This window comes from Battus philenor, unplaced genomic scaffold (assembly GCF_028537555.1).
Source record: "Battus philenor isolate CCGP_79_NKW_IND1 unplaced genomic scaffold, ilBatPhil1.0.hap1 SCAF_19, whole genome shotgun sequence".
Lineage (NCBI taxonomy): Eukaryota > Metazoa > Arthropoda > Insecta > Lepidoptera > Papilionidae > Battus > Battus philenor.
In genome coordinates this window covers 7,456,278-7,465,633 of record NW_027181681.1, presented here as the reverse complement: position 1 = coordinate 7,465,633, position 9,356 = coordinate 7,456,278, and the positions used below count along the sequence as shown (strand labels likewise).

At 31.8% G+C, this 9,356-nt stretch overlaps 2 non-coding genes across 2 annotated transcripts; one reads left to right on the top strand and one right to left on the bottom strand.

Annotated features, from left to right (window-relative positions):
• Nucleotides 1–2,684: 2,684 nt before the first annotated feature.
• On the bottom strand, nt 2,685–2,766 carry TRNAL-AAG (transfer RNA leucine (anticodon AAG)). The gene has a single exon. It is a non-coding gene; the product is annotated as a tRNA-Leu (tRNA).
• Nucleotides 2,767–6,951: 4,185 nt separating this feature from the next.
• On the top strand, nt 6,952–7,025 carry TRNAI-AAU (transfer RNA isoleucine (anticodon AAU)). Its single transcript has one exon. It is a non-coding gene; the product is annotated as a tRNA-Ile (tRNA).
• Nucleotides 7,026–9,356: the final 2,331 nt, after the last annotated feature.

Genomic DNA, 9,356 nt, shown 5'->3' with positions numbered 1-9,356 from the left:
ACATCTAAAAGATTTTCCCCGAAACCAAAAAACAAAGATAAAATTCTGCTTAAGTTTAGGCTAAACACCTTAGGGATTTGTCGTCTCATACTCGGTAAAGTTAAAAATGGAAACGGACACAGAGCATTTTAATACGCCAAAATATAAAAGAGGTTATATTTTAAAAACGATTATTATGACTTTTTTTAGATTAAAACGCGGTATGCCTCCATCTAACATAAAAAAATACATAACTGCAAAGTTCATTTTCAATTTTTTATCTTTTACATATCAGAATGTTCTTTGCTCAAAACACAATAATTAAATCTCAACTAAAAAAATTTGGAAATAAAATCACCTAAAATCTAATTGAGTTTTCGTAATTTAAATACGCTAAACTGTTATCAAAGATCTAATGTAGACGGAAATATACATTAGACAATTTTTTACCGTAAAATCTACACAAAACGTGAATAACAACGATAAAAAGCGCTACATTGTATAGTAAAGAATTTACAATTCACAATCACTGCATGTGCATTCTGTTATACGTAGCGCATCAATTATCTCTACTTATTATAGAGAGCTATTCTTTTTATTACGCCGTGTTGTGGGAAACCACTGGAACAATATTATCGGGAGAGTTCCCAAGTATTCCATACACAAGAGTGGGACAAGCTCTAAACAATTATTTATTTATTGCTAATGGCCAATACACACGCTTATAAGGTTTTAAAAAACTATCTAGTTATTATTTAAATGAATTATTAATGTGGCATATAATAAATTCTGATTAATATATGAGTTTGCCTTTCTCTACGCCGTAAAATCAATTTTTCAAAATTAGTTTTAAATTGAAAATTGACATCACTTTCTCTTATCTTTTCGCATAACGTTTAAAATTTCACCAAGAATTTAAATTTTAAATTAGCTCATAATATAATAAGCAACAGCGATAACAGTACATTTCTAAATGAAAGTGTTTATTTTTTTTTTTTTCCGCATACATAGATTTAATAAAAATGTATCTTATATTTTAATAAATAAAAACGTATCTCTTACCTAAGAGACTAATGTGGATTTGACGGTGTTCTGTATATTCATTTGGAAATGTAAAACATGTTGAATATAAAATTCGTACATTCTTTAAATATCTTCACATAAGTCCACTATTCCTTGGGTCACAAAATGTCATTTAAATTTGCACTATTTAATTGCAGTTACTTATTTATTTATATTATATATAACTGTTATTTATATGTGCGGATATTGGTTTGCCGGCGCGGATTTTCCGTGAGGACGTGCTCCCGGGGCGTACGCGTGTCGCCGTCGCCACGCGTGTCGAATAAATGACGGCGAACGCAACAGACACCTGCTCATCTCCGGGCACATATCGCACGGGGATACGCCGCCATTAAATTCAATTCAACATACGCGGCAAATTAAAAATATCTACGAATTGATGGTGATTGATGCCCGTCATATCGTTTTACCGTGCCGTACAAGATGAAAATTAAAATTCAGTTGTTACGTGCGACAATGCTCAATGCAGGTTGTTAGAACTCGTGTTGTATGTGAATAGTTATTGATGTGTTGCAATGATTTGAGTGCAACGTTTGATTGTTCCGTCAAAAATAATTTATAACTTTAAAAAAGATGAATCGAATATTTCTATTTATATTTGTTACAGCAGGAATCCTTTTTATTACATTTTAAAGACATTTGAGTAATACATTTTCTGTTAAAAAATTGTCGAATAGTCTAACGAAGAATAGAAAATGACCGACTTATTTTCTATAGTTTTAGTTTTTGACGCAAACAAAAGACTAAAAGGTATGCTAACACTTTTAATATGCAGGTGTCCATTGAATAACACATGCTGATCTTTGTGTATAATAACCTTAACTATTTCATACCTCGTTTATAAAATAATTAAGGCTCTTATTCATTCATTCATAATATTATCCGCTTAAGATTATTAACAGACAGAAGAGATGAGCCTAATTTGGAAAAAGTAGAAGCATATTAAGCTCCCGTATAACGGCATACTTCTATTTAACTGAAGGTTCCATACGCGCCCTAATTTAAGACAAGCCCACATCAAACGCACACCGTTTTTTTGTTGTCGTTTGTAAAATCCTTCACTCTGTAATAGGTTGTTCTTACAAGTTTTTGTTTAATAAATTTCTTCAATGTATTATATGATAATTTAATTTATAAATACATGTAGTACATAGTTGCCTACAAAAGAGTGATTTTAAATAGCTTAAAAATTCGTTTACTAATCACATATGTGCATGTATCAGATTATCCTAGTCATGTATCGAATTTGTACTGTTATAATTTTTACTTGATGTAAATATAGGAATAACAATGGTTAATATTAATAACAAATTCATATTTTTTTGAATCATCGTAATATCAAAATAATGTTAGTTAATTTTAATTTTAAAATTTTGATTATTAACAGTTTTAATGCATTAAAATATGGAACGATTACTGCAATACAATAATATATTTAGAGACGTAACATTGAACTATACCTCTTGTCAACGAGATAAAAACATTATCGCCTTTTGTATTAATTTTGATTAATAAAACATTATTATCAGTCGAAAGGTGTAATTCTTTGCAATATTAGCATACTAGTATTGTAATAAAAATTAAAGACGTACTATGATTTTCTTTCAGGAAGAAAAAGCAATTGGCAGCGGTGGGATTCGAACCCACGCCTCCGAAGAGACTGGTGCCTTAAACCAGCGCCTTAGACCGCTCGGCCACGCTACCCATGGAAATAGGTTGTGAAAATGTTAATAGATTACATACCATCAATTTATTTTTAATTAATGATATTAACATAATTAATTTCAAACATGTTTTAAAATTAGACAGTGAAACTACTTATATAATCCAAAAATAAAAAGTGTAATAAAAACCAAACTTTTTTTATTTACACTTTCATGTATTTTGCACTTTAAAAAATGTTATTATGTCTTTGTAAACTGTCCGTCTTCACAGTGCATGTATAGTATTCTCAGTAAAACATGACCACTGATAACAAAATTGTGTTCAATTAGTATGAACAGTTTAATTTTTTGGTATCACAATATTTTTTTTGGCGGGCTTAAATGAGCAGAGCGCGGAAAGCGCTAGGCCTAAGAGAAAGCCTCTCGGCCACCTCAGTTCAGGCCTACATACATTACACATATATACATTATCGGATTAGAAGGCTGTTTAGCTCTTAGATCACTTAGGCGGACGCTCCATGGAGTGACCGGACGTAAGTGATCTAGATCTTAAAATTCTAGAGGGGAGTTCGGCTTTGGCTCACTCAATATGGGTTTAGCATTCTAACGAAGCTTTTCGTGATCGGTTGTTATTATCTGTAACATTACCACCCCTTTGGAAAGCGTTACTACTAGGAGAAGAAGGGATGATCGAGGATTGTTCTCGCCTGTATATTTTAACCCTTCTCGCCGGCGAGTAAGGCTAGTTTTTGATTGACTGCAATTTGCTTTATAAGCATAAATTTGTATTATTATCGTCCGTTATCCGGATGGTCCAGTGTGTCAATTTTCCCGGAGGATTGGATTACAGGTGGTGGCACCCAAGTTTGACGAATTTTATATTAAATTATATATTAACTATAAAAATTTACCTTTATACTTCGTATGATAATAGAAAAACATTGTTAAATGATAAAATATGGAAAAATGCGTTCCTCGATTCCATTATAAAGAGTCTAATCTCGTATAATTATATGTATAATAAAATCACTTCACTCTTTAGAGCAAACTATCTTGAAAAATTGCATGTAAACTTGAATTGTACATACAAGGGAAGGTCAACTTGAAGCTCGCGAGCCCCATACGGCACTGAAAGATTATCTGTGACTCGATAAACGCACAAATTTCCTTTTCATTTTCGTAATATTATCGTAAGTGTTTACTGTCACTAAATATGAAAAACTAAGTGTAACACCGTAACAAATACACATATTATTATCTTACTTTCATTTGTATGTTTTCAATAAATAATATTTCGGTGGAAAAAATGAATACCTTTTTGCAGACCTTTTAAATACGCATTCGATTGCTACAGGCAATTGGTTATAAAAAAGGGTAAAACCCGTAGCAGCGTTTCTTGCAGCTCGCACAGTTACAAAATTAAAATGTTTTATAATTCTTCTGCTTAGCAAGAATGTCACGATCATGGAATAAACCTTTTTCCTCCACCCTAACTTATTACTAGCTGCTCTAATGCAAAAGGCCTGTCGCATTTCAATAAAAGAAAAAATGATGTTTTTGAGTGATTACTTTATACAAATATATAAAGTGATTACTTATTAATTACAAACAGCAAGCACTTACAAAAACAAGTTTTCTATTTTATACACTGTAAGTATATCAGACACTGAACGTAATCCTAACATGCCCTTTTTTTGATCAGACTGCTGCCTGAATGGCATTTGCAGCCACCGCGGATTTGAGACGACATGGCGTCAACATCTTTTGAAATAGCGAAGCTCGATGGCTTGGGCCGCTACTATTTCACCAGATTGGGAAGCCTAGAATTTAGGCTAAACGGACAAATATTTGTGCGGTTTTTATTTTCTAATATTTTCAAGCAATTGCCGAGGTCACGTAAATAATTTTTCAACATTTTTATTTACAAAACGCCGATATAGTAACCGAGGTTCTATATTATAAACACAGGTTACGAATAATAATGTGAAAGTTATAAAACGAGACTTCAAAACTAAGTCTATTGTACGCCATTCTTAAATATTAGAAAGATTATTAAATCTATATTCATTTTAGCAATCAATGTCTTAGCGCGAAACTAATCAAATCAAAGAAAAGTAATTTGAAAATATTAATAAACATAAGGAAATATTTTTAGTATTATGTATAGTCTTTATTCATATGTGTTCCTAGAACGGCTGGTTGTAAATACTTCTATGTTATGACGCAACGCTTAGATTGCATTTAACGTCTCTTAAAGAAAGTTGTTAACGTACAAAGGTGTTAGTTTACGAGTAAAACGCGACGTGACCGCCCTGTAACCAGTGACACTCGTTTATTATGTATGGACAAATGAGAAATTTTGCAAAGCGGTGCACAACTGGTAATATAATTTATACGCAATACTATACGGACAAACTTTTCGAAATTGTAATGTTTTTTTTTTAATATATCATAACTATTTCGGCAATCATTGATTTCCAATAGGCTCGGTATGAATCGGCCGCCATTCAATATTTTTCGACGACTCAATACGGCTTAACATGTGTAAACTATGATCAAAAAGTAAGATAAAATTGTCATTTAAAACTTCTGGGCATTAGGAAGACAGTTATTTTCTTTCCCTAGGTTGGCAAGACTGTCAAATATATATATAGATAGCATAAAAAGTTATATATATAGTACATATACAGAGGTTCTCGTTGATAAGATTGGCATGACAAAGAATAAACCGAACAACACAGTCTTTTTTCTTTAATTTTATGGCTAGAAAACTCGATTTCCTACCGTAAAAAGGAAATAATTAATGGGCTGTAAAAACTTTTTATAAACTCTTTTACTAATACAAACTTCTTTAAGAATAAAGTGCACGCGCTATTTATTTCTTATCATGATCATGCGTATCTTAACCAATGTCTTGGGTTTAATTATTTTGTAATTTTTGCTTGATGTTCTTACTATTAAGGAAGAGAGACCTTTTTGGACATTTTTTGTTTTTTAACATTCAAAATGTTTTAAATCAATTATATAATGTAAAGTCGTCAAAGTGATAATTTTATTTAAGTACAGCGACATCTTTCGGTACTTATATGATTTAGAATAATAAACGAAGTGATACAAATTATATAGCTAAATAAATGCATTAAAACATGACTAAATTAAGTATATATCCTTATTAACTGGATATTAATGATAGGCTCATAAATAAATAAACATTTATCTTCTGTACAGGAAATTACAGCAATAGACATTGAATGATGCTACCGTACTGTTATTATGGCTTACGATGTTGTATCTCAACAATGTAAAAACTCCGCCACCACAGAATAACATAATCGATAAAACGAACAAGACATCGATACGTAATCGTAACTTACAGATATGCAATCGGACAACTCTCACGACTATGATAGCTCTTGTGAGCAGATTATTATTTTACTTGGAGAAATCATACGGAAATTAATAGCTTTAAACATATAATTTTAAGTAATTGTTTTCGAATGAAGAAATTATAACATTACTCATTCGTTGACATTAGATTCATTCGTTCGATCAGATCAGCCGATAGACGCCGCAAGAGAGGCCTCCCCCAAAGATCGCCGCAATGACCGGCCTTGCGCTGCGTCCAGCAACCTTCGTGACTTTGAATATGTCATCGGTCCAACTAGGGCCTATTCACGCTATTCAACCACGTTTCGACACCAACAGCCGTCAGCTGTACCAGCCATAAGCCGGCGGGGCTTTGCCACAAAAAATTTTCACGTGTCAAAATTTTTAAAAAAATTATAAAATGTCACAGTACATTTTCTAAGACGCAACCGTCATTTGACAAATTTAAAATTATAACAGATTTTTGATTACTCAATTTTATTGCATATGCATTTTTATTCTCCTTTTGACGTGAAATAGCAAATGACTGGTTAGTTGTATATCCTCAACATAAGAAACAAACTTATCCAACAAGACGCTAAATTAAAATTATATTTCTTTAAATGTTTTTGATATGCTATTATTAGATTCCTTTGCTTTGTTGGAGAAGCTTTGTGGTTTTTCAATAGTTACTCAATAAGATAAATGATAAATTTAATGATTTTGTTACAATTGTATAGAAATAAAAATCAATATAACATTGTTTAATTTTATAGTATTTAATGTTATATATTATTTAAATAATGTAGAGTTTACAATTTATAGAAACTTTATTAAAATTTTCATTCCGATTAACATCGGCCCATTAGCTCAGTTGGTTAGAGCGTCGTGCTAATAACGCGAAGGTCGCGGGTTCGATCCCCTCATGGGCCACAGTTTATTTTATAGTTTTCGTTCAAGATTTATATATAACTTTTCATAATATCATATTCCCTACGATATTTTTATAAATGATTTATTTTATTTATCTATACATTATTTATCATATAATTGAACTTTTAGTTCTGTTTTTGTTAAATTTGATGAGTTAAGTTGATGAGAACTTCCTTAAGTATTCATCTCTTATAGAAGTAATGTTTATGTTTCAAAAAAATACCCGGAAACTAGGAAAAACAAAAATACTTCTATTTTTTCAGTCAATAAGTACATTTTAAAGAACTATATACATAACAAATGTTGATTTATTTATTCAGAGAGTAAAAACGTTTTGACAGCAAATATTCAACTGTTTAATAGCTCGAATTATTTATTACTAATCATACGTTTTAAATCGTTACTATAGTTTTATGTAAAGCATTATAAGGCAAAATTTATTCCAACAAAGTTTTTGTTGTCACAAGGCTATAGAATAGAAGGGTTTATAGTTGTTACATAGCGCTAGTAACATTTTGATGTTTGTATATAACAATACCGCAACATTTCCAATGATTTATTCATTTGCCGTTTTGTCTGTCTGTTCAATTGCCTCTTCAAACTGTAAAGGTAAACTGTTGTTTGTTGGTTACATGTTTGTTTCTTACGTAAATATTTCCTAATTTTTTATAATGTTCATCTCTTCCACGTACTTATGTACTTTTAGGAGAAAAGAAACCTTTTTGAACTTTATTTGACTACCATATGCCAGCTTCAAGGTGCATTCAGAAATGTCCGAGAATGTATGACGAGGCGATGTGCTTGATAAGAACTCACTATATAACCCCATCTCATAATTATTATCATTGCAACCGTAGTACATCCACGGCTAGATATACGCCTCCTCCGTAAATTTCCATAATGACTGGTTGGGTTGGGCCGGCATGTAGTGTTTTTGGATTACTTAAACAATGTAGTGTGTCCTCCTTTTGCAGGGACGTCCAACGCTGCGCTTAGCGGTCCTTACTACTTCAGAACGTTAGAACCCCAGCGAATTAAGACTGCGTGCTGTGTGGCCTGCCCTGTTTGTCTACAGATTCTCAGATTCAGTCTACTGATTCGATCTCGTAGAGGAATCCCGAGCATAATTCTCTCCATAGCTCATTAGGTGACTGTCAGCTTGTCAAGGAAGCCCAGAGTAACAGAACACATTTCAACGCCTATTTACTACATTTACTTAATCTTTATCAGCGTAGCTGTATCTTCCCGCATCTCTGATGAGCACAACCTAATGCCAAAAAAAATTAATTGTATGTACAATACAAATTATTTTTTAAATTGAATCATTGATTCGATATGTATTTAAACTATTCACGATAATGCAAAAAATATTATCGGTAAAAACAAAAGGTGTGAATGATAAAAAAATGCATCCCACATAAGACTGCGTCCCAATTAACATCAACACTAAAGTAAAATAAATAAACGGAATAATTTGTGGATGGCGGCAAATTCAAAGACATTTTTGAGGATGTGGATATTTTTATTCAAGAAACTTGAAATATAGTTGTTTTAATAAAGCTATTCGCTCTACTCTATAGATTTAGAATTTTTTTACGTTGCTTCAATAAAAATATTAATTTGTTTTCTAATTACATTTAGTTTTAGGAGTTTTAGGGTTTTGCGTAATTTGACACTTTTCTTGGCTTGGTTCGTAAACAACCTCCATTAAGACAGTTCGCAAGCATTACTTAGATTCTGTTTGAATGCGTAGACAGTTTTACTGTTTAATTATTTCATAACGACGACGCGCGTTTATACGCAATGCACGGAATTTTGTTGTTCAAAAGCTCGTTTTCAGTAATTGATTTACGCTATTACATCATCATCATCATTTATTCTTTAAGATATCCACTGCCAAAGATAAATCTTCCCCATAGATTTCCAATGAGACTATTCTAAACACTTTTTGCCGTTTTTACGTAGTAAAGGTTGCAGAGCGATGAAGGTGCTTAATCTAAAGATCTTTTTTGTAATTTAGGTCATAGGCTCACGTACACATGTATATAATTCAGATTTTGCCTAGTATTATTTGACTACATTTTTGGATTTGCAGTTGATATTTGTCTTGGCTATGAATAATCAATTCTATTTTTAAAAATTAAAATATATTTATTTCGAAGACATAGTATTTATTTTAAACCTTTTTTATGTACTGGTACACAAATTAATAATATAGATGCTTTTCCAGAACGGGAACAGGTTATGGCCATGTGAAAAACATGGATTTGCAAGATGTTACAAACACTCAATGACTGCAATTTCGATTTATTTATCGAGAATTGAAATGGA